General features: G+C 43.9%; 1 protein-coding gene across 1 annotated transcript in view; it reads left to right on the forward strand.

The window, feature by feature from the left end:
- Window positions 1-26,647, forward strand: part of CD302 (CD302 molecule) — a 229,296-nt gene that overhangs the window by 197,731 nt on the left and 4,918 nt on the right. The window lies entirely within an intron of this gene.

The raw sequence follows: 26,647 nt of genomic DNA on the forward strand, positions 1-26,647 counted from the left end.
TATTTGTTAGGATAGTGGTGGTTCCAATTAAATTTGGCTAAATAAATTGAAATTAAGATTAGATAAAACTGATGGATTGGCTTTCGTTTTGCCCCCAAGTAATCCTTAGCTCAGACTAAAACATCCTTGTTTTTAAACATATACTATTTCTGTTAGAAGGCCAACCAGAATATTTATTTACCACCCAAACAAATTATGTGTTCCTTTCTTAGATATTGTTGTGGATTTCCTTGCCAATATAGAACTACCTATTCCATCAAAGGGGTGCTAACCCTGAGTAAATGTAGGCTTGGCCAGTTACATATGTTTTCCGGTGGTTGCTGGCAGTGGCTTATTGGAATTGGACGCACTATGAACTGTTATAGAGAAATTGCTACTTGTTTATAATTGCATAATGGAACTAATCGTTGATATTTTACTATGTCTGTGGGTTATTTGTTTGTACCGACGGATTCCAGATTGGTTGTAAACATAGGTGCAGTACATATTTTATTGACACAACTCCCTCGCTTTCTTCTGCTGGACATGTGTAGTTCAATGGCCTCATTTTATGGGCAGCAACCGGAATGAGGAGAGCTTATTTTTCACGGGTCAACATGAATTTAGAACAGGGACAGCAAAGCACATAAATATTTTTTTTTTAAAACTGCGTTTTTCTAAATGCATGTACAATGCTTTTTTTTTTCTCACCATATCCCCCGTTCTGCATGTACATGAACATCTTTAACTGGTGCTGAAAGGAGGAGTGTTACCTTTTGGATTGTGCTGTGATCAGCCAGTTCCTTTTTTGGGGCTAGGGATGATGAAAACAACCCTTCTACCAGAAGTCATATATTGGCCATCTATATTGATGGGGCCTGTATCGTAAGGCAGCCCCTAGGAGAAGCTGCAGAAAGACGTCCCTCAAATCAGTTTTTCTGTACCTTCAACCGTACCTTTTAGCCAACGTATTGTAATTTTGAATATTGGGATGTAGGTCTACTGTCCTATGCTGGCCTCCACCCCAACATTTCAGGGAGCTGCATTATTACTTATGATCCATTAATATAGCTGGCCAATTTTGTGGACTGCTGTGCGCAGGGCCCCCACCCACTCTCTCTCCCAACGCTGGTGATTGCCACTTTTAGTTTTTTCTCATTACACCATGGCTACTGGATTCTGGACACGTTGTTAGCACACTCAATCTGTCTGTGATCCAAGCAGATTAGGACCGTACCTTCCACAGCACCAGTCTACCCACGGGGGGGGCTTATACCTCCACCAGCCCCAATCCATGGCTTGATGTAATCATTGGACTAGATTTCCGAATCCATGACCCTTCTAAATATTTATCAACCTGACCATTTGAGAAAATCCTCCCACCCTTCTGCAGACCTTCGTGGGATCGTTTTAGTATCTAACCTGCATGTCCATTTGACCATATTGAGCTAGGAGACTGGATTCGGAGTGTGGGGATCCAGCCAGTGTTTACACATCTCCTGTCTATCCTGGAGGATCAAGTAAAATAGTAGACCCCATTGCTTGTAGTTTAGAGCCTGTTGAGATACATAATCCACCCCGAGGAGCACTAATGTTTCGGTTAAAATTTCCACCTAAGATGGCCCTTATGGTGTTTTTCACGAACCTCCAGAATTGTTTTAGCTCTGGACATGTAAAAAAACATGTACATCGTTAGCCTTTGGGTAGTTAAATTTTTTACAGCTTGGCTCAGGTTGTATCACAAATTTAGATAGTCTTTGTGGTGTCCAGTACAACCTATGGATAACACAAAATTGTGCAGTTTAAAATTTGCTGGTGTTACTGTGGCATAACGTAATTTCACAGAGTCTCTCCACAAAGATTGTACATTACCCTCCTGCAATATATCTGTCCAGACCTCCGATAAATCCTTCATTATCTCTTCCTCTGCCTCCAGCAAGTATTTGTACCATATTGCCACTTCGTATCGCTTTCTGACCTGACTCCTGGAGCGTGGTCTCAAATTCCCAGTTGCTCCAACTTCCTCCTCTGCAGCCAGAGCCCATGAAGTAAAGTTGCAAATACTTGAACCTGGATAGCCTGTTGCCTGTCTTGATGTTCAAGAACTTCCATGGGACCAATCCATCTGTTGTTATTAGATCTCCCCATTTTGTTAACCCTGCCAGCAGGCTCAAGCAATCATTCAGGCATTCAGGTGTTCCCGGGAATTCCCAAATTGGGGCAAACTCAGAGAAGTAGCCGATCTTTAAGGTCTGTCGCCCCGCAAACCAGAGTCTTAAAGCTGCTTTCAACACATTTAACCTTACTTTTCTGAAAAAAATGTGGACTCCAAATTTATATAAATAGGCTCCTTCCACTTCTTTAGTAATTTCATCGAGTATTAGACCCAATGTGGTATTCTCAGGCTCCCCCACCAACATGCGAAAGTTCATAAATTGAAAAGCCATTCAATACAGTCTAAGGTCATGTAGTGCCAACCCCTATTCTTTAAACAACTTCTTAGTTTTTTCCAGGTGAGCGTATCCCCCGGGATGCCCAAATAAAACTAGATATCTTCCCTTGCATTTGAATAATTTCATCTTTAGGGAAACTAAGTGGAATGCAGTTAAAAATGTAAGTTAATTTTGGGAGGACAGACATTTTTAATAAATTAACCCTCCCATATATTGACAGGGGTAGATTTTTCCACCTAGCTAGTTTTCTATCTACGTCCTTCATCACTCGTTTCAAGTTACGAGCAGGGATCTCATCGATTTTATCTACAATTGTTATCCCCAGATATTTGATCTCTGAACAGACTCTGCCGCCCCACCCTACCATGTTCCAGCACATGACTTCAGTTTTTGAGATATTAACCAAATATCCAGAAAGTGCAACAAACTCAGCTGTCAATTGTTCTATCCTCATCAATTTGTGCGCTTGATCGGCTGTATAGACTACCAAATCCTCTGCGTACAGTGCAATCTTACTATGCGTTGGAATCCGGTGGATAGGGATTATCTGCTTATCTGTTCTTAACTTGTGCGCAAATGGTTCCATATATATATATATCAAAAAGAAGGGGGGACAGGGGACACCCCTGTCTCGTCCCCCTCCTAATTTTGAAACTCCCTATCAATGCGCCATTGATAAAAATTTTGGCCGTGGGCTGCTCGTATAGTTTTTGCAGTGCCTGAATAAAATTGATACTAAAACCCATTGTGTCTAGAATCGCCCAAAGAAATAACCAACTGACACGATCGAAATCTTTGGCGGCGTCAATTGTGATCACCACCAAAGGGATCGATCTCGCAACCGCAATGTCTATTGTCCCTATCAATGTGAGCGTGAGTTCTTGTATTTGTCTCTTGGGGACAAAGCCTTTCTGGTCAGTGTGTAGAAAACTGAGGGGCCACCTTAGCCAGTCTCCCCGCCAGTATGCCTGTATAAATTGTAAGATCCATATTTAATAAGGAGATTGGTCGATATGAACCAGCAATTCTCAGAGCCTTAGCCGGTTTTAAAATTAACAGAATTATGGCCTCCTTCCACGAATCCGGGATCCGCTCACCCTCCCTATATACAGCATTAACAAGAGTTGTCAGTTCTGGTACAATCTCCTCTATTATCAATTTATAAAATTCAACCGGAACTGAATCGGGGCCTGCCGCTTTACCATTCTTCAAGTGTTTAAGTTGTTCTCTTAGTTCCTCTTCCATAATTGGAGCGCTGACCGTATTCCTCCCTTCTGTTGTTAAGACCGGGAGGCCAATGTTGTTTAACCATCACTTTAAGGCCCCTATATGACTCTGCATACAATTCTGAGAAGAGCTTTACTATGTTTCCTGAATTTCCTCCTTATTATTTGTAACATCACCCTCGGGGTTAATATTCAACTCTCCAATGTGGTCCTCACCCTATCTGCCCTTTACCTTCCAGGCTAATAATGCTCCGGCTTTTTTGCCATACTCAAAGTGTGGCATACGGCTTGCCTCCCACCTTTCTCTGCTCTTTGTTTCTAATCTCATTCTATAATTCAATCTGGCTTCATCCAATTTTATTGCCATCTCCTCACTATACTGTGTATCCTGCTGCATCTTTCCTTCTAATGACCCTATCTCCTCCTCCAACTTTTTTAATTATGCTCGTTCCACTCTATTTTTATATGAGACCTGACTTTGCAAACCCCCCACATATAAGCCTTGAAAGTATCCCAAATAACTCCAAAAAATGCTGAGTGAGCATTAATCTGGAAAAATTCTACTCTTTTCTTTCAACAGGGCAACCACGTCTAAATCCGATAAAATGGCTCTCTTCAGTGTCCATCTAACATTATTCCTAACACTGATCTCCCCAATGTGATTCTGACCATATTATGATTCGAAATGTGTCCTGGGAATATATGCATCTCTTTTATTTTCCAAACCCACTCTCTGTCTACCAATATATAATCCAGTCATGAAAAATGGTGGTACTTTTTGCTATGAAAAGTATAGGCTCTTTTACCTTTCATTAAATGCCTCCAAGAATCGACCATCCCCAGCTCCTTTAACATATGCTTAAGGGCCTGCCTTGTTTTTGGTTCTTGGGCCCGTACCCCCCTCCTACTTGTGGTCTATCCAATATTGGGTCCAAAAGAGTATTAAAATCACCCCCTATTATTATAGGTGATGTTGCCCTGCTAGTCTTAATTGCATGTCCACTATATACTGGGGGGTCGCCCGTATTCAGGCCGTAGAAGCCAGCGCACACAAACTAAGTGCCCAGACATTTCAAAGTGGCCGTAACCCACCTACCTGAATTGTCAGTATTGGAAGTGATAATTTCTACTCCTGACCCCTTCCTAACAATTATAGCAACACCTTTCGAGTCTCCATCTTTGTTTGGAGTATAATCCCCTACTCTCACATAGCGTTAAATGGGTTTCTTGTATGATACATACCTGGGCTTTAGATTCTTCTAAATACCTCATTACCAACTGTTGTCTGTTTTTTGACCTTATACAATTCCACGTTACAATTCTAACTTTGTTATCTTTCTCTGTCATTTATTTTAATGTGTCCCAATAGCTTGGACTCGAGGAACTCAAGTTCTTTATATTTACTGGACAGTCAAGATAAAGTGTGTAGTATATCTGAAATGTCTAATGAGGACTTGTGTTTTATTTTCTCCCACTGCGCCCCACCCAGTGCACCCTTTTCCCCCCCAAGGAACCCTCCCCAAACTATCAGGCATAAAGCCTATTGAACCACCCAAGGGAGAAGCCCTATCCATACTTATGCTGAGCCTACTCCCCACTCAGTGATAATTATGTGTCTGTGATGATGTCATGTGTTTCCCTCTTTTTCACGTTTTTGTGGTTTTTTTTTAGTATATGAAAGAATATGGTATTTGGTATTTGATGTTCGCACTCTTAGCTTCTTAAATTGACAGACTCATCTACTCAGGGGTTCAATCATGCTATCTGCTTCCTCTATGGTTCGGATATTACGCATTTGATTGTTCCACATGACTCGTAGCATAGCTGGAAATTTTAGTTGAACCTTGGCCCCCAAATTATTAAGTTCCCCCATTCTTTTGCCCAGTTCCCATTGTTTCTGATCGGTTGCATGGCATAAATCTGATCTAATAGTGAACTGAAGGTTCCGTATTGCGTATGGACCATTCCTCAATGCAGCCAACAGGTTAGCTTCCTTGACCAAGTAGGAAAGAAAAAAAATCAGTATTTTTCTCGGCTTCTGACGCTGAGGATTTCTCCTAAATGGATCTCTGTGGACCCTCTGTATCTCTCGATCCAAGTCAATATCTGATCTATCTTTCAGGGCCGTCTCCAGTAATAACTTCATCACAAATACCTTTAGATTTTACCCCTCTTCCGCCTTTGGAATGTTTAGGGTCCTCAAGTTATTTCTCCGGAAGTAATTTTCTAATCTTTTCAAATTTTCCTTAAAGCTTGCATTCTCTTTAGCCAAGGCCTCGACTCCTTTTGTGTTTGAAATATCTTGTAGTATGGTGCTTACTTCCTCCTCGAGTTTCCCTGTTCGGCTAGCAACATCATCCAACTTTTGTGCGTGGACCGTACATGAAGCTTGTATATCTGCTTGATTTGCCTCTGATATCTCGAACCGCCCTCAATTCTCTCTCTTAAGACCCATAAGAATAGAGGCCAATGTCTCATCTGAGTTTTCCGGGAGCTGCTGCGGTACCACTGAGGGGCCCACTGGTGCCAATAAAATTGAATTGAATTGAATTGGACATCCCCCGGCGCAACCACATCTCCAGACACCTGAAGGACCTGCACTGGCTCCCGGTCAACAAGAGAATCACCTTCCGCCTCCTCACCCACGCGCACAAAGCCCTACACAACGAAGGCCCAGGATACCTCAACAACCGCCTCAACTTCTACGCTCCCAAACGCCAGCTTCGATCGACCGGCCACACCCTCGCCACCGTCCCCCGCATCCGAAGAGCCACCACAGGGGGAAGGTCCTTCTCCTACCTCGCCGCCAAAACCTGGAACTCCCTCCCGACCCACCTCCGCCTGACCCAGGACCACCTCGCCTTCAGGAAGCAGCTCAAGACCTGGCTGTTCGAGCAGTAGCGGACCCCCCCCTAGCGCCTTGAGACCCCCCCGGGTGAATAGTGCGCTATATAAATGCTTTGATTGATTGATTGATTGATTGAATTGAGTTCTTATATAGCGCAGCTGCCACCCTACGGGTATCCTGGAGCTCAGACCTGAGAAGCCAACCTAAACATCAACCAATAGGATAAAGGGGAATAGAGGAGGGCTAGAAATCGTGCCTGGGAAAGAGCCAAGTTTTCAAGCTCTTTCTAAACTCAGCCAAAGAGTTAGCTTGTCTAATGTTCTGAGGCAGCTCATTCCATAGATGAGCGGCTACAACACTGAGAGCCCTCCCCCCCCCATCCTAGAGCGTCTAAACCTGGTAGTCATCAATAGATTTGCGCTGGGGGAACGGAGCTGCCTCTTGGGATTGTACCAGGCAAACTTCTCCTGCAATGGGATAGGACCCAAGTCATGTGCTGCTCTGTACGCAATGCAAAGTGATTTAAAGTGAATCCTTTCTTTGATGGGCAGCCAGTGAAGGTCTTTCAAAGCCAACGTTGTGGAGGACCCACGTTGCCTGTTTAGCACCATCTTCGCTGCCATAGACTGGACTCTCTGCAGCCCCTGAAGAATATATTGCGGTGCTCCTAGATACAGGGAGTTGCAGTAGTCCAGCCTACTCAGCACAATATTCCTCATTACAAGTGAGCGCGAGTCTTTGGGAAGTAGTGGAAGAATCTGTCGTAGCATGCGCATCAATGAAAGGCACACACTGACAGTCTTGTTAGCCTGGGACTCCATTTGGAGGTTATCGTCCACCAAGACTCCCAGGTTACGTACTGTTTTGGCTGGAACCAGAGGCTCCTCATCAGGAGTGAGTCTGAATTCCAGAGGTAGATGTTGGGACATTCTGGCCGTGGGGCAGTATACCACCTCCGTTTCCCCCCCATTAAATTGCAAATAATTTCTCCTAAGCCATACCTCAGTCTGGCGCATGCATTCCTGGAACGTATCCATGGATACTGCTTGTTTTCCCTCCAGGGAAGACACCAATTGAGTGTTGTCTGCGTAATTGACCAGGTCAATGCCAAAGGATTTAATAATGGGGAACAGGGGCTGTAAATAGATATTAAACAATATGGGACTAATCGCAGAGCCCTGCAGTACCCCATGATGTACTGGGGACTTTCTGGAGGTGAAAGGTGTCATAGTCACCATCTGCTGTCTTCCCGATAAGTAGGATTGCAGCCATTGAAGGGCCCGTCCTGACACCCCTATCCTCTACAGTCTTTCCACCAGTACTGCATGGCTCACCGTATCGAATGCGGCTGACATATCCAGTAATACTAGAATGGTATCATTCCCATTGTCAGCACGCATTCGTAGATTGTCTAATACGGTGGCCAGAGCAGTCTCGGTGCCATGACCTGGACGAAACCCAAATTGGTCCCTATCCAGCAGATGGTTGTCTTCCAGATAACATGAAAGACTTTTGCTGACTGCTTTTTCCAGGATTTTGATTGGGTATGGCAGAAGGGAAATAGGTCTAAAATTTCCTGGTGTCTTGGGGTCTAACGAGGGTTTTTTCAGCAGAGGTGTCACTACTGCCTGCTTCCACACCTCAGGAACTATTCCTGCTTCCAGGGATTGGCTGCAAATTTGTCGCAGCCAGGGAAAAGTGTCTCGGCCAATGGTTTTCCAAATTTTGTTTGGAAGAGGGTCAAGTGGAGAGCCAGAGGACACACTATTGGCCAGGTTGTTAAAAGAATCGTCCGTGAGGACTAGAAAGCTGTCCAAGGAGGTATTCGCCTTTGCTACTTCCTCCGGCCTCTGGATAATATTGTCCAGGTCGCTAATATCATTAGGATGAAGATCTCCGACAATTTTAGCGATTTTATCCTCGAAATGGGCAGCTATCTCCCCACACAGTTGTTGCGAAGCAGCAACCTTGTTGCTCATGCAAGTAGGGCTAGAGAGGTCCTTAAAGATTTTAAAGAGAGCTTTAGTGCTATTGGGAGTTTGTAAGGTAGATTTAGCATAGAAGTCAGATTTGGACTTAGCGATAGCCTCCTTGTATCTAACCTGAACTATTTTCAGTTCTTTCTTGTCAGGGACCGAGTATGTCTTCCTCCATTTTCTCTCGGCTTTCTTACATGACAGACGCAATAATTTCAATTCCTCGTTGTACCAGGGGGCTGAGGTTTTCTTCCTATTTTAAGGCTTTTTACTGGTATGATCGGATCCAGGGTATTGTTATATAATTACAAAAGATTTGATAGTTCTCCCCTACAGAGATAGTGGGTGAGAAAAGGTTAGGATTCATAAAGATCTGTGACGTCTTATTTTTACCTAATTTAGCCCACTCTCTTCCCCTTCTGAATGTCACCGGACAATCATTATTGTCCACTGACCTGAGAACCTTGATGTTAAAGTGGACTAGATAATGATCAGTCGAGGTTTGTGGCAATATGTCTATCACCTCTGTCTCAGTCTGTGTGGCAAACAGTAAGTCAAGGATATGCCCTCCTTGATGAGTGGGTTGCTGAACCATTTGATGTAGGTTAAGGTTCAAGCAAGTGTTCCTCAAATCTCTCAGAAGACTGCCCAGAATTCCATTATCCCATAGGTTAAAATCTCCCATTATAATCATTCTAGAATGGGTTAGGGTCAGATTAGTAATAGTGTCCAAAAATACTTGGAAGTGGGTATCTTGCCCTGGAGGTCTATACCAGATCATTCCTGTAAGTAGCCTACCCTTGACCTTCTCCAATGAGAAACCCAGAATTTCAATTCCTTTTATATTGTCTATCTCCAACGGGGCAAAGTTCCATTTCTCCTTAAAGATCAGACCAACCCCTCCTCCCCTCCCTACAGATCTTGGTTTATGAAAGATTTTGTATCCCTGAGGGCAGGCAAATCCGATTATTACAGAGGAATCGGGATTAGTCCAGGTCTCAGTTAGGAAGAGGACATCCAAATCCAGATCCTCTATCATGCAGAATACCTCCACATGATGTTTTACTAAAGATCTACTGTCAATCATCCCACATTTCAAAAGCTCTTTATCGTGGCTGACTGAGGATGGACAGCGATAGTGTCCCCTACCTTCCCTCTTACCTAATTTGAGCAGCTGTTCCCTTGTATATGCTGTCCGACCGTGTTCTTCAACGGGACATGCAGCGTGGCTGGCGCTAGGCGCATCCGAGGCGCGGACGGGCACAGACGGGTTTGCCTCTGGCGCGCCATCGGCACGCGCGCTGCGCACTTGCATTGCCTGTCCTAAATAGGCGGGCAAATGCAATCAGCCAACAACTAGAGCGCGATCGGAGAGATGGCGCACACTGGGGGACAGCTGAGCTCCGATCCCACACCCAAGATGGCGCTGGTAGCTGATCGGGAGCTTTGAGGGGGCTAAAATTCCGTAAAACAGCAGAAGAATCTTTTAATGTGCAAGTAAGTGGGCTGAAAAACACAATTCTAGTGCCACATAAACATTAATAAAAACGAATTTCACAGTTTTAAAATTTGCCGGTTTTTCCAAATGACAATGTCCAGACCCAGCTTCCCTGCAATCCTATGGTCAGCGTGAGGTTGAATGACTAAGATCTAATGCGCTGCGCGCTTGCATTGCCTGTCCTAAATAGGCGGGCAAATGCAATCAGCCAACAACTAGAGCGCGATCGGAGAGATGGCGCACACTGGGGGACAGGTGAGCTCCGATCCCACACCCAAGATGGCGCTGGTAGCATTTCGGGAGCTTCGAGGGGGCTAAAATTCCGTAAAACAGCGGAAGAGTTGAAGAATTTTTTAATGTGCAAGTAAGTGGGCTGAAAAACACAATTCTAATGCCACATAAACATTAATAAAAACGAATTTCACAATTTAAAAATTTGCCGGTTTTTCCAAATGACAATGTCCAGACCCAGCTTCCCTGCAATCCTATGGTCAGCGTGAGGTTGAATGACTAATATCTAATGCCTAACTTGACGGTGCTAACAAATCTTTTACTTGTACCATGGTGCCTCTGCCCCACATGCCTGCTCAGTCTCCTCGCTCTCAGCAGACTTGTTCTCTTGAAGAATGCTAAACCTATTCTGCGTTGTTATTGGAACCCCATACCAACTACTCCTTCTTTCTGTGCATCTTCTTGTATTTCCTTGCCCCCTTGCTTCTCCACTCCTAGATTACTTGCAGACTTAGAAGGCTCAGAAGGCTTAGAGGGCTTAACAGGTTCCCTCTTGTTAGCACATTTGTTTCCGCGCCCCGCCACTTGCACCTCCTTCATTGTCTCCTGATGCCATTACTTGTGTCAGCACTTTATAATAAGCTTTTAATGAAGGAGTAATTTTGGCTTGTAAGAGGGAGATCTTTTTCCCCCTGCCCCGGGGGCTCTTCCCCTGATGCCTCGCAACTTTTCCTACTTTTGTAACTTTATGTGGAACCCTACCAGGGGATATATCCACAGTAGCTGAGAATAAACTTGAGTTTTGACTTACCCCTACTGCACTTTCCACCACTTTAAGGTCCCGGGTACGGAGTGTTTTCCCACGAAATCCGGTCCTGACTTGAGGTTTCACCTTTCTGCTCACCTCTCTTCCCTACAGGTATCAAGTTCTCCTTCTCCATAGGGGGTGGAAAGCGTTTTGCAGGATTCTCCTCCCAGCACCTTCTATTGTTGCCATCTAGCTGGGTCTCCGCTTTGCCGTGGGTCCGTGTTGAACCTGCTCTCTGGTGTCTCAGAAACGCCACATACGACGCTAAGACTTGTGCTGCCACTTCCACTCTGAGCGCACTCCGCTCTGAGCCCTGCAGCAATCCCTCTGCCTTCAGACACGTTGGTGTAATGCCTGCGTCTCTGGAGCAGGGGACACCCTCGCCGGTTAGCCGAGTCATTGAAAGCCTTGATTCTAGTGAGTATAGCCAATTCTGAAGCTGAGGCTAACAATCGTTTTGCTGTAGTCTGTACAAGCTGTAAATCAATAAGGACAAAAAAGAAAGGGAGCGCGGAGGGCCCAGACGCTCCTATCTCACATCTCCTCCCCCAGTGTTCAGCTACTATTTACATCGTGGCTTGAAGCCCCGCTCACTCCCCGTCCATATTTTTCATTGGCTTGTGTCTTTATCCTTCCTAAATGCTGGCTTCTCATTCGTTAATAGGCTTTTTAGTCCCTCCTTAGTACCACCTTGTCTTCATTTGTAACCTACCATGAGGACTGGCCCTTTTACTTAGGTTGTTACACTTACGTCTTATTTAGTCTGTAAGCACTATTTTCTTTAATGAGTTTCTCTTACTGCAGGCACGACATTCAGCGTCCAATGCATGCTTTCACGGGGCACTTTTACACAAAAAAAAGCATTTGTTTGGTAAAAGTGCCTCATACTGCGCTTTCACTTAAATAGCGGCCACTGACCTTTCTTTAGACACAGCTCATCTAAAGAAAGGGGCTTGGCCTCTATTAACGTGAAAGTGCAGCACGGGGCGCTTGTAAACAACAAGCATTTGCAATGCAAAAGGTCTTGCATTTTAGAAACTTTGACATATTGGTTTTATGAAAACAATGCCTTTTATTATTGCAGGTTTTTTAAACACATAAATAAAAGACATTGTCATGTACAAAGCCAATAGCTAAAAATCTCGCAATTGTGAGACCTATTGCATTGCAAATGCTTGTTTTTTTTATTGTACGGGTTGTGCCCCAGCTCCCCTAGCACCCTGCTGACAGACATGTTCCACTTCCAGCTGCAGTGCTGTTAAATTAGGCGTTGCAGTGCAGGGGATTGAAATGTGTGGTTGTGATTCATAGTTGTAATTATAACATGCAGAGCACATTCTTGCATTACGATTTCAGACTTTGCATTTGTTATAGCTTCCGGCTGAAGGGTGGCCAAGGTGGCAGTTCCTCCCTGGGCTGCAGGAAAGCTAAAACTGCCTGCTCTTATTGAACATCACATCTACTAACAAGAGCTTGCTGTAGACATTCGCCTGACTGAATACCTTGCCATCAAGTGCTGGTGAGGTAGCTAATCCCTTGCAAACAGAAACAATCTGGCAGTATTTTTGCAGTGAGCACCCATCGGATCCGACTGTGGTGGAGCAGAGAACATGGGAGGCAGTGCACTAGAAAGAGTGAGGAGCCAGCCAGAATGACATGGGGGCAAAGTGGCAGTGCTTTGGTGTGCTATGACGTAGGTGGCGTCACGTCAGGAATGGATTCCTATGGTCCAGTGAAGTGCTCGAAAACGGAGTGCAGATGAAAGACATGGCATTAATTCAGTGGGCAACACTGGCACACAGAGGAGAGCAGTGGCATGATTGCAAAGGCATGCAGAAACAGTGCAAGAATGGTTAAGATAATTGGATTCAATGTGACGGGGCTTGAGTTATTAAAGAAAGTGGGGCGTTTGTGTGACAAAGTGGATTATTCGCTGGGGGGATGAGAGTTCACCACAAGTAATAATGTCACTATTCTTCCTAAGTTTAGTAAAGGTTTCAGTAAATTGAACCTGAGCTCAACCCCTGGTAGCCGTAGCACAGAGCAGACAGGCTTAATTTAAGAAAATATGTAAAGCATTTAGAAGTACCAAAACAGTTAAAAAGTTGAAAACATAACACAATAAATATCTCATAATGCACAAAGGCATCTAGGTTGCTCAGTATACTTTCCTGTCCCTAATACACAATTATCCATACCATCTGTCTGAGTGTAAAACATTCTTGAATGTATTTACTTTGAACAGGGAATTCCAATACATAAATCGAAGACTCCTGATTGAACTTTATTTACATCTTTCACTCTCTACTTTGAGTTGCTGACATTTAACTTTGCTGAGATGAACGTGGGCCATCACTAGGGGTGTGCAACTAGGGCTAATTGCCCAGATACCTTCCTTTCAGTGGGCCCCTACTTTAGTTTACAACGTATGACAACATTAATGGATCATAGTAAAATTAACAACGTCTAACAATTGTCTTGTGATTGCAGCCTTTGTAATAGAGGTGCTTTGCATGAGACACACCCATGTTTAGTGACTGTACTGGGTGGTGAAAGAATAAGGAATGACTCTTCTTACAAAAGTTAAGAATACTGTATGCACACATAAAACCTGTCAGTGTTCACACAAAAATTGGGAGGAACAGAGAAAGGACAGAGAGGGGAGGCTTGTTTTCGGAAAAGGGAGGCAATGGCCCTTCACAACGGACTGTTTAATTTTAATGCACTAAAGACCATTTCCTCCAGGGTGCTTCAAAGATGCCTCAAAATAAGATAAGAATAGAACGCCACATTTTTTCTGAGCCCTGTTTTTTTGTGGGCAAAATTGATGTGGGTAAACGTGGCTTTTGTGTAGATCTGCGTGCCAACTGTAAATCCCAAATTTGAATCCTACTGGAGCGACTCCGCTTTTCATCTTTCTGAGGTTCATAACATTCCTGGGTCGAAGGTGTGTTACAAAATGTTTTGCCCTGGGCCCCACCAAAGATTGTGACAGCACTAAGTCCTCCCTGCATGCTAATATGATGTAGCCTCCTCTTTAGTATAGATCCACATTCTGCTCTCCTATCTAGTATGTTTAACACACTATGGTTTAGTGATGTAGAGTACTGTACGTCTAAGAAACAGTGCTTCTCTGACAGTGGTAGCCATTTTCTTTGAATGTTTTAATAAGGTTGGCTCAGTAACAATTCCCTGCTTTGGCTTCCTTCTGTTCCTAACAGACATACTCCTGTAAAACTAGCATTTTAGAACATGTCACATTCATTTAGCATTGTTTGTCATCCCCAAAGGACCATCCTGTAACCTAATCTAGCAATCAAAGCAAAGACCCCATTACCTTAGTGCTGCCTAAGCTCTGGAATCCTGGCAGTTCACATGAGCCTCCGGGTCAACTTCTTATCTAGCAGTGAATCTTCTCCGGAAAGTGGCTTGGTTTTCTCATTTTCTTTTGTGGTCTCAGGAATCTGATGCCTCTTTGAGGATCAGCCCCAGGTACTGAAAAAAAGATCAAATAAAAAGTCTGGGAGTCTGGCTGGACAATAAACTAAACATGAAGGTCCAAGCTCAGAAGGTAGCAGGATGCTACTTTGGATATTAAGGATGATGAGGAAAGTTCTCCCCCTATTGTCCTTGGATGCGAAGAAATTAGTATTCCAAGCCCTAATTCTTTCTCGCTTGGACTATGCGAATGCCCTTTATGTTGGATCCCCCGATCCACAATAATGAGATTCCAGACGGTTCAGAACTGTGCAGCCAGATTGCTTCTTTATATTCCCTGCAGAGAATCAGCTCAAGCAGCTATAGCCTCTCTGTGTTGGCTGCCAGTTGCAGAGAGGATTCAGTTTAAAGCCCTTTGTGTCACCCACAAGATTATGGCCGCCAAAAGTCCACCTATCCTACAGTCAATCATTGTCCCATATCATCCCAGTAGAGCTCTTCGTTCTGGAAACAAACGCAAGGCTACTGTTCAGAGAATTTACAGGCCCAGAAGTGGAGGCCGACGATTCTCCTATATTGCCTCCATAAGGTGGAATGCTCTTCCTGATTATATTCGGTTGGAAGAAGACCATCTGTCTTTTCGTAGACAGTTGAAGACGTTCCTGTTCCCAGCTATTTAAGGCGTGCACCTGCAGGCTCGGTTCTTAGTGTTGGGAGGCCTTAGGGTACCCATGCTCTTTATAAGTGCCATTTTCATTTCATTTTCATTATTGCCCCCTTAAATTGTGGCCACTAACAACTGTGCAAACACAAGGAGATGATGGACGGAGCGCTGAAACGTTTCAGACACTCACCCCCAGTCACAGATCTGGGTTGAATCCATCATCATTCTTTAGCTCCCTTCGCCACCTCAGTACAGACCCAGCTATATGCAAATCAGTCTTGACCCTGTGCCTCCTGGGAATAGGCCAGCCCAAACCGCCAAGTCACGTCTTCCCTGAACCGGAAACAAGCATCCTGGGACTGGTTTCAGGGTAACACCCTTCATCTGCCAGGCTAGCTTGAATCCAGTGGCAAAGTGAGCAAGGGACACACGTCTGGGCATACCCTGCCAACTTAGGGCGAACAAAGCAAACACAAGGAGATGATGGACGGAGCGCTGAAACTTTTCAGACACTCACCCCCTGTCACGGATCTTGGTTGAATCCATCATCATTGTTTAGCTCACTTCGCCACCTCAGTTCAGATGAGGCACAGGGTCAAGACTGAGTTGCATATAGCTGGGTCTGAACTGAGGTGGTGAAGTGAGCTAAAATATTGATCATCTCCTTGTGTTTGCTTTGTTCACCCTAAGTTGGCAGGGTAATTTAAATTTGGGAATCACAAACACTTTTAATAAAGCTCTTCGTACCAGTGTATAAAGTGGTGAAAATAACAGATTTTACTATTATCCAATGCAAGGGTACTCAAATTTACCAAACTCAAAAGATTGGAATACTGTATTCCTCTTTCTGGAATTCAAATCAATTACCTGAAGATCAGACAAGTTATGGATAGAGTTTCCCATTTACTTAGCACCCTTTTAGGTCTTGGCTAGAAAGAGAATGCACAGTCTCGAAGAAACATGTATGTATGTATGTATGTATTGCGATTTATATAGCGCACGTATCACCCGTAGGCATCAAGGCGCTTGCCTTGGGAACCCGTCCTGGTATTCCCCTGTGAGATAGCCCCAGCAGGGTATCCACAAGGTGAAAGCCAGGCATCCCGCCGCGAGGGGCCGTAGTGGAGATTAAGCAAGCTATTGCCCAGAGTCGCAGAGTGTGAACCCGTGAGTCGAGTAGGCACCGGAACGAGAATTATCGAGTCCATGGAATTTTTGAGCCCAAGACCCGGCGAGGCGGGGAATTGAACCCTGGTCCAGGACCGATCTCAGCTTCCGGGTCTGGTGCCTCTAACCCCTGAGCCACACTTCTCCAAGAAACATGTCTTTTCAATCTGTGGGCTTCAGCCCGCCCATAGGCTTACCATTTGCTTACTCCGTCGTCACCCTCAAATCCTTTGTCCATGGCATGCCTCTTCTTGTGTTTAGTCCTTCCCCAGAACATGGACCAATTACTTGTGTCCATCCACTGCTCCCGTTTTAGGAGCTACTTTTTTCTTTGTATGAGCCCTTAACACGAGTGCTCGTGTTTTTTACACGCTCCATCGTGCATCAAATAGAGTCTCGTAAAACAAAGCACTTTCAGTGTGTAATCGATTGCTTGACAGCGGTTTATTTTCAACCCAGAGCACTCAGTTACAGAACAAAATAGTACAGTTTCAGAGGTTTTAGGAATTTGGTTATAGGTTAAACATCTCATGACACATGTTCACACCATTTTCAGTTCCAATATGTATTGTTTCATGCCAAGAGAAAGAAAATGTAAATATAACATTAACGATCATCAAAGTGTTCTAATACACCTTTTCTTTTTCCTATAAAATGTGTCTCTTAAAATTCTAAACATGTCTGATCCTATACCTGTGAAGAGAAACACCCAGATGAATACATTTAAAAGCTTCTGACGGTCTATAAGAATTAATTCAGAGTCTGAAATGCAAGAATTCCTCCCTGATATCTGAGTGCCTCCACATGATTTCTGAGCATAATCCGCTTTAATCCTGGCAGTACCGAGATGACCTGCAGCCACATTTCGGCATTGTCATCTCATCAAATCTAATGCATCGAAAAAAGCATCAATGTGGGTATTACGTTGAGCCACACAAGGCTCCCTCGAAGGGCAACATTTTCAGAACGAGCATGCCTTCTGCATGCCAAAGTTATTCTTTCTAATGTTCCAAAGTGAACAATAGCAAATTTTAATTGTGAAACATGTAATATATCGACACTTGAAGAGTATAAAGTCTCAAAGTGGCCCCCACCATAATAGGTCATGTCTCCCATTCTTACCCAATAACAACAAATAGGCTAATGTGCCACCAGTTGGTGAATGTATTCTGCATATAGGGCCACGCGGAAGGACGTAGCTCTCAATAGTGCATCAGGCCCAGGGTTCTGAGCAGCCCACTGCACCCCAGGTTTCGCTGGGTTTTTTGGGTGTTTTTTTTTTACTACCACTACCCACACTAGTTACATGGCCAGTGGTTTTCATATGACGATTGCATTTCCCAAACTTCACTTGGCTATCATAATATATGTATAGAGCTCTCAGAGCAGACTTTGTTGTTGAAAGAATGCAGCAGATGTTTTCCCAAAACGGTTCTCATGTGAGCGGCTAACTGCTGCAGCAGTTGCCATAAACGAAGCAGCTACCCCTCCATTAGGGCAGAAGAGCACCGCCCCCCCTGCCATCACCCGCAAATAAAACTGGTTTCTAACCCGTTTTATTATCGTTTTATTTTAATCCTCCTGGACCCGATCCAGGGGGATGACACTGTGGAGTGCTAGTCCACTCCCTTGTCCCTTCACTGCGCATAAGATGTTTGGCCAGCTATTTCAAGCCAGCCAAACATCTCATGCGCAGTGAAACTTTCTACAGCCCCAGCAGAGTAGCTGGAGAAAGTAGACACAGGCTCCCAGTCTGCCTGGGAGCGCAAAGTCATAGCTCTGAGGCCAATCCTGACGCTGCTTTCCTGCAGCAGCATGATTGGCTGCAGTGCAGTCTGGGAGACTGTCCCAGAAGCAGGACGAGCGCAATCGGGGTGGACGGCGGAGGTGGCGGCATTCAGGTAAGTTTATTTTACTTAAAAAAAATTATCTTTAGTCCCCAGAATTTGCACCTCACACCCCTCCAGCTCCCTCCTACGGTCCACACCGCTACTTTGACAGGGGACGGACCGCAACTGCATAAACGACACAGATCCATTATTTTTACAACTTGATTAAGGTTAGATGCTGTTCAGTTCATTCATAAAAAGGTTAATTTTCGTAGCCCATGCAGTGTTTCATATTGTGTTTACTTCTCTAAAGTGACATCTCCATACATTAGCTAAGTCAACAGTTCACATTTTCTATAGATTCATCAAACAATTGGACAGACTTTTTTTCAAATATTTCAGCCTAGCGAAAATGTATTGTTCCAGCAGCAGGTTTTTGATTAAACACCACCAGTCGGTAATCAGGAAAATCCCAGAAGTGCTCTCATAGCCAGGCTCATCCACTCATCCGCACTATCTTAGCATCCTGCTTATTTATTTATGCATTTTGGTAATGTCTACTTGTGCCTTAACGTCCTTGTACGGGAAAAAAAATAGACAAAAATAAAGGGGCAGACCAGAAACCAGGAATAAATCACAGCTTCTCTGCTTAATACTGTGTGCTCTTAGGCTACATGACCAAAAGACATTAACATTGACAAAGCCAATTGCTCTCCCATTGCTGAGACCTGTTGGCTTTGCTAATGCTTATTTCTTTCTATTGCCATGTTATGGAACTAGGCTTAGAAAACATCCTTTGTGCTGTGAATAACTACAATTCCCTAACAGACAATTTCATAGCCTCGGATTTTTGATCGTTGGTTAGCTTGGTATCCAAAACTTGCACAGCAGTCTGGCAAACAATAACTTGCACAACAAATGCAGTGCTCATGACCTCACCCTTGATGTGACAGATTGACTACAAAGGTTCTAAATCTTACAAAGGAGATTTCATATCCCATTACCCTTAACACTATGAGGAGACAACTCTGGACCAGGGCGAAGCTGTGGCCCTGATCCTGTTAGACCTGTCGGCGGCAATCGACACGGTCTCCCATCATCTTCTACTAGAGAACTTGCTAGAAAAAGGGATAAATGGGAAAGCGCTTGAATGGATTGGCTCATTTTTGCAGAACAGAACGCAAATGGTACAATTAGGAGCCTTCCTATCTAAACCCAAGCAACTCAAATGCGACGTTCCACTGGGAGCATCCCTCAGCCCCACATTGTTCAATGCCTATGTATCACCTTTGGCACAAATTGGAGCACAGTGGGGTCTGGGGGTATGCTTCTATGCGGATGATACGCAATTTATAATTAGGCTGGGGAAGGGGCAAGCTGACAGCAAACTGAGGCTCAATAATTGTCTAACGGAAATGGCCACATGGATGGCAGAGCTTTGCCTCAAATTAAATGCGGACAAAACCGAGATTTTATTGTTCGGTGAGGCAAAAAAAATATGGGACAACTCTTGGTGGCCTGCCACGCTGGGAGATGCCCCGTCACCTAAGCATTCAGCCAAAAATTTAGGCATCACAATTGAGGACACACTATCCATGCAGGCCCATATTCGATCCCTGTGTGGGGAAAGTTTTGCCACTCTAAAACTCCTAAGAAGACTCTTTGCATGGATCCCTTTGGAAAGTAAGAAGTCAGTCACACAGGCCTTATTAGTCAGCAGGCTAGACTATGGGAACGCACTTTTTGTAGGCATGCCAGACTACCTATTTCAACGACTTCAGGTAGTGCAGAATGCTGTAGCTAAACTAGTATGCAGAAAGGCATATACAGCTCCGTCAAAGAATGCTTAAAACAACTTCACTGGCTGCCCATGCGCCAAAGAGCCTGCTTCAGGCTTTTGGGTCATGCCCATAAGACACTCAATAATAAAGGGCCCACTATCCTTCAGAATAAGTTACACTTCTACCTTCCTGCCAGACCTTTAGGATCACAACATCTTGCTCGTGCCATAACAAAGAAAATAAAAAAGAATAAAGCAGGACACACCTTCTCGTACCTGGCTGCACGACATTCAAATGAACTTCCAGTGGAATTGAGGTTAACTACCAATTATAACATCTTCAGCAAAAAACTTAAGACACACATTTTCCCTAAAGACTGACCCACGACAATTGGCTAACCCAGCTTTCACCTGTTACTAGTGTCCTCAGCGCCGTGACATCCTTTGGGATAAATGATGCGCTCTATAAATAAATAAATAAACTATAAATGTATTCTTACTGAATTAAAATCTTTATTTGATTATTAATCAATAATCGTAAAAGCACAAAGTACAGGAAGAAATAACCAAACATAATAAATAAAACACGATATAAAAACAGTTGAAAACTTTTAAAGATACAAAAAATATCGAAAGCATCCTATTCAGTACAGCTTCCATCAGTATAATAAAATTCAATTAAAAAACACAGTTTACAAGTTCAGGGTGGCATTCAAATACATGCCATTTTTCAGAAAGGACCCCAAAGCAGTTACAACAGCCGTTTCAGCAAGAATCTGCAAGTAAATAAAGGCTTGTCTTTACTGGTATAAGCCCCTGGATTTCAATATTGGCAGCAGATAACTCAGCCTAGGGAAATCATAAGCCTTTTAGAACAAGAACAAATGTTCAGGAGACTGTGGCAAGGTCCCTTCACAGGAGCATAACAAGACTGTCCTGGTCAAAAACAAAGCCTATGCCCAATGGTGCCCACATGGTAGAGCAGTGACTCTACCATGGACTTCTAACTTGGGATAGATGAGGCTCAGGGCCCACATTGGTTTGAATGCTCATACATGCTCTCATGATTGGCTTCTCTATGGCAGCGTTCTCTCTCTCTTCTCAACTGCTAGGCCAAGGAACAGCTCTTTGACCTTGTGGTTTTAACAAATCTAAAATGACTGCCCTATTAAAAGTTGTATTTTTCCTGCTCCAGATCGTTAACCACATGAGGAATGGGACTAATTTTACTTGGTCTTCCACACACCCCAGGTTAAGCTCGTTGAGTATACAAAGGCTAGGGCCTGAGGGGCCCAACCCAAGTAGTTTCCTATTGAAGCTGTTCTGTTGTATATTAGGAAAATTCAGATACCCCCAGATGGTTGCACCATATGTAAGGACCAGTAAACATTTAATCCTATAAATTTGCATCAATGAGAGAACTGGTTTGTTGCCTATCCTTAAGGAAAACCTGAATGAAGTACCACACTCTTGGTTAAAGCATTGTTCTGTTGGCCAGATCTGAGGTCCTGTTATTCTGTTGCAAAAAGGTAACTCCCAGATTAGAAAATGAGCTTACTCTTGAAATAATCTTCCCTTTAATGGTTATTGGTCTGGTTTTAGCGGGCTGCTTCCCACATATCATATAATGGGTCTTCGTAATATTTACATCAACCTCAATCTCGTCCATAAAGTTAACGAACAGGTCCACCAGACCTTTAAGACCGTTCAAGGTACAAGATAATAATACCGGATCATCTGCGTATAACAATGTCAGGACAAGTGAAGATTTAATTTTATGCATGTCCTTTCCATTCAGCACCAGGAAATTGTCCAACCCAATAATGTAGAGTAGAAAAACAAAAGGCGCCATTATGCAGCTCTGTCTGACACCCCAGGGAAGGCAGAAGGAATCCGTACATTCCTCCTCCTGGCCATACATAACAGAGGGAGCGATATCAAAATGGAGAGCCCGTAAGAATCAATTAGATCTTGTAGCATACCTAGACCGGCCAGTAAGTTCCACAGTTTTGACCGGTCAAAAGCACTACTCAGGTTCATGAAAGCTAAGTAGATAGACATCTTTTTGCCCATATGTATTTCCCTATTAGCAGGTTAATATTTAGACACTGTTCCTGTGTGCCTCTTCCTTCTCTGAACCCATATTGAGTGGGGCTAAGAATCTTAAGTTGTGCCAAGTCACCTATTCTTTTCAGAACAACTCTACCCGCCACTTTAATAATAGAATTTAATAGAAAGATAGGTTTATAGCACCACATATCCTCTCTATTCACTTAGAAACTGATATGATGGTGGCAATTTTCCAGGATCTAGGGATACCTTCTGTGGCAGCTGCATTTAGAACACTCGCTTGCAGGGGAACCCAGAAAGAGATGTTTGCTTTATAGAGATTCAAAGGGATCCCATCAGGACTAACAGCCTGATTCATCAAGCCGAATTGCGCTCGCAAAGGGCCAGATTCTGAGAATCTGGCCCTTTGCGAGCGCAATTTTTGCATTTGGGATTCATCATCCCAAATGCAAAAATCGGTAATTGCTAATTCGCTAAATTGCGAGGAATTACATTTAAGGAATCTCTATTTGAGATTCCTTAAATGCTATTCATGAAGCATTTGAAAATTGCGAAAATGCAATTTTGGGCCGCTATTTACCGAGAGGTCAGACCTCTCGGTAAATAGCAATAACTTAGAAAAATGCTTTTAAAAGCATTTTTCTAAGTTGCATATTGCACACACACATGTCCTTTGGACATGTGTGTGTGCAACACCTGTTTCAATTTGCATTTAAGGGGTGCTACAGGGTGTCCTTTGGACACCCCTGGCACCCTTTAAATCGCTATCTTATTTGCGATTAGCTAATTGCTAATCGCAAATAAGGAATACTCCCTATTCATTCCTATGGGCCTTTTGGCCCATAGGAATGAATGGGGAGTTATTCCTTATTTGCGATTAGCAATTTGCTACTCGCAAATAAGGAATGTGTAGGAATCGCTATTTATTTAGCAATTCCTACATGAATACCGTTTTGCGAGTCCTTAATAGCGATTCGCTATGATTCGCTATTAGGGGCTCGTAAAACGGCCCGTTGATGAATAAGGCTGTAAGGGCCTTACTGAAATGGCTGGGTTGTATGGCAGAAATTACCTCCTCCAGCTCAACATTGATGTGCAGGGGAAACTTGGGTGCTACTTCAGCATTGTCCCCAGGGTGCACAGACTCTGACAAATAGATCAATTTAAAATGTGTTGCCTGTTGCTCTGGAGCTTTATTTGTCCCCAAATCATTGGACAGACTGGTAGAAAACTGTTTTCCCTTTACTATCTCCCAGAACCCCTTGGCATCATCGGAATTACATGTGTGAATTACAGGTGTGTATTAAACAGTCCCAGGCTTCCTCCTTCAGGGTTCCTTTTCTATCCCTAACAGGAGCCCTATACATTGCTCTTGCTAAGGAAATATCACTCTGAACTCGTGACCTCTTGTTCAGCACCTCCCTTAGCAGCTTGTTGGCAGCCCTACACTTATCGTCGAACCAACCTGCTTTTACAATCGCTTTCTTACCAGAAAGATCATACATGAGTGATCTGGAAGAATGATTTATGGGTTGGAACACCTCTAAGACACTCGTTGCTGGAGTATTGGTCACAAGTAGTGAATCCAAGATTAGTGGTTAGATTAATTCCAAAAAGAGAGTTAAACATAGCAGGATTGAAATACTTCACCCTTTTGACCTTTATCTTTAATGGACAGGCCAGGATTAACTAGCGAATTTCCTCTGTAACTATTTCCAGGTCAACTCCTTTTGGGTTTTGGTTACCATAGCAAGTGGCCAAAACATCTTCTGCTCAGACAATTTTCCCCAGGGATCTTTAAATTAAAACATAGGCAATTACTGACCGTTTTCCCCAGCCTACAAATGTTGGTTTGAGATCAAATGGCTTCTCCACAATTCCCAAATGGCTTTCCTACATTGTGATCGGCCTGGCCGATAGCATTAATCAGCCTTCGACATCTCTGATCTGCTACAAAAAAAACCAGGGGATGAATCTCCTTGTACTAACGGGTCAGAGTCAATAAGATCTCGACCCGCCTTGGCATTAAAATTCCCGCCCCCTATTACATTAAAATAAACAAGGTTGGAAAAGGATCTAGCCTCTAAGGTAGCCAACATCTCAAATAAAGATTTGCTCTAACAACCAGGATCATAAACAGAATGAAAGAAGTTCACCAGGAAAATGATAAAACTGCTATACACCACAATGCACAAAACTTGTATGCCCTTACGTTTCAAAGGTCCACTCTAAGGGCCAGATGTAGGTGGCCAATTACCGGTCGGTAACGGCCGAATTCGGCCGTTACCGACCGGTAATTGGAATTTGAGATGTAGGTCGCTCAATTTTACAGAATCTGTAAATTTACCGATCGGTAAATTTACCGATTCTGTAAAATACCGAGTCGGTATTTTTACCGAATCGGTAAATTTGAGATGTAGGTGGGACTCTTCTGAGTCCCACAAGCCTTACTGAATCGGTATTTTACCATCAAATCCTATTTGATGGTAAAATACCGATTCCGGTGTGCATGCACATGTGTGCATGCACACCTCTGCCATATGACAGGCAGACCTGCCCTTGGGGCATGTATGCCTGCCACATGGCACCCGAGCCTGTTTTGGGGGGGCCAGAGGGTGTCAAAGTGACACCCCCTGCACCCTTGTGAAAATCGGTATTTACCGATTCTGTAATTACAGAATCGGTATTGCCCATTGATTCCTATGGGCTGCAAGGCCCATAGGAATCAATGGGCAATACCGAATCGGTATTTACAGAATCGGTAAATACCGAATCTTAACGATTCGGTATTTACCGAATCTGAAATACCTACATCTCCCCCCCTCTATTTTACCACCTCTTAAATACCGATTCGGTATGAATCGGTATTTAAGAGGTGGTAAATTAAAATTACCTACATCTGGCCCATAGCTTAGTTATATGGATCATGATGGCTAACCCACCCAGTGACCTCTCTCCTTTGATAGCTTTAGCTGGGACACAGTGGAACTCAAATCCATCCAGAAAGGGGGAATCCTGGTTCCAAGATTCCTGTAACATTATTATATCGTATTGGACTACAAAACTGAGCCACTCTGGATTTGACAACTTGGATCCAATACCCACTATGTTCCAGCTAACCAGCTTTGTTATGGGACGGTCGCTTGGGCTCCCATTTTGTGTGGTCTTAGAATCCAACAAGGTCCAATTATCAGGAATAAGATTACGAGATGGATCAGGGAGTCAATCATTACTATCTAAACTAGACAGGGGCAAACATCTATTGTGGGTAGGAATGGATGGTTTCTCTACTGTTCTTGCAGATGATACAGGTCTTACCCTTCTCCCTGATAGCAGATGTCTGTAGAAAAACCCTAGCAGTGTAAGATTTATGCCTCTCTCCAGTAGTGGCTGCATACAAAAATTCTGAAGCAGTCGTCCTGCTAGGGCCAGATATCTTCAGTTAATCACCACACAGCCCTCCCTCAAATGCTTATTGGCAGGGCCTACCCGCCCAACTCTCCTAACAAATATATTGTTTTGCTCCCTAGAGGAAATACTGGTGTTTCTACAGAGCCAGTGAAGTGGTGTCTTCCATATTCAGGCCTAGCCCCAAAAGCCTGTCATTATGACAAGGTAAGGACTACATGCAGGAGGTAGATTGAAGGTGAGCAAATGATTAGCCTCTAGGGGTGTTCCCCTTAACCCTCTTTCTTGTCCCCTATTTATCACGTGTCCAAACCAGTCACGCTGGAATGTTGCTTTAATGCCCTTATCCAATATATAGGGCCCGGGCACTATTAGTTTAGGGGGTAGACCATGGACGGGGGTTAAACTTTGGCAAGTTTTCCCCTTATCAGCTTCATTATTACTTGGGGCAACTGGGAGGTCTTTAAGCTTAGAGGGACAATCACTAACTGAATCACACTTCTGTAGTAGGGTAGAAGTTTCTAGCACCAAGCGTTGCAATTTCTCCATTATAGGGGCTACATATAGGGCTATAATAGGTTTAAGTTTATCCAGAACAGTGTCCCAGCTTAATGGTGACTTGACACCACCGTCTTCCTTAGGCACAGATTGACCCTTCTTCCTCAAATTCCTAGCAGGGGGTTCCCTTCAAGAGAACAGTTGTTTTTGCTTTTTCTTTTGGCTTAGATGGGCGTGATCACTATCGTTCAATGCATCTACACAACTGAGCTCTAACGAGGCCCCATCAAATGGCCTAGACAGGATGGCAGTAGCAGCTGAGGTTGAGATAGCCCTTTCTGGTGATGTACCTAACTGGGTAGGTATTGTGGGGTCTGAACCTTCTCCCGATCCATGGACATCCGCCGCTCAACCAAATCTATTTCTTTGCTAATGGTGCTCATCATTCGTGCCAAATAAGAGTCCAAAATGTTCCTATTGGGAGTTTTATTACCCATGTCCTTATTCTTGCCTTTGTATTTATCTGAGTGCAGTTTATGCGTGCTCATGACCACAATCTTTCACTAATTCAGAATTTGCTCAGCAGTTAAAAAAAATGACTCACCACATATACCCTTGAAGCAAAAACTAAGAGAGGTGGCCAGCCCAGGTAGTGACGGACACAGGACGGGCTTGCCCTTGTCCCAGGCTTTGCTGGGGCGCTTCGTACGCAGCAGGAGCCCACAACGCGCTGTCAAGTGCTGGAAGGGGACGTGTCCTTCTCCTCTCTCATGT

This window comes from Lissotriton helveticus, chromosome 3_1, assembly GCF_964261635.1.
Source record: "Lissotriton helveticus chromosome 3_1, aLisHel1.1, whole genome shotgun sequence".
Classification (NCBI taxonomy): Eukaryota; Metazoa; Chordata; class Amphibia; order Caudata; family Salamandridae; genus Lissotriton; species Lissotriton helveticus.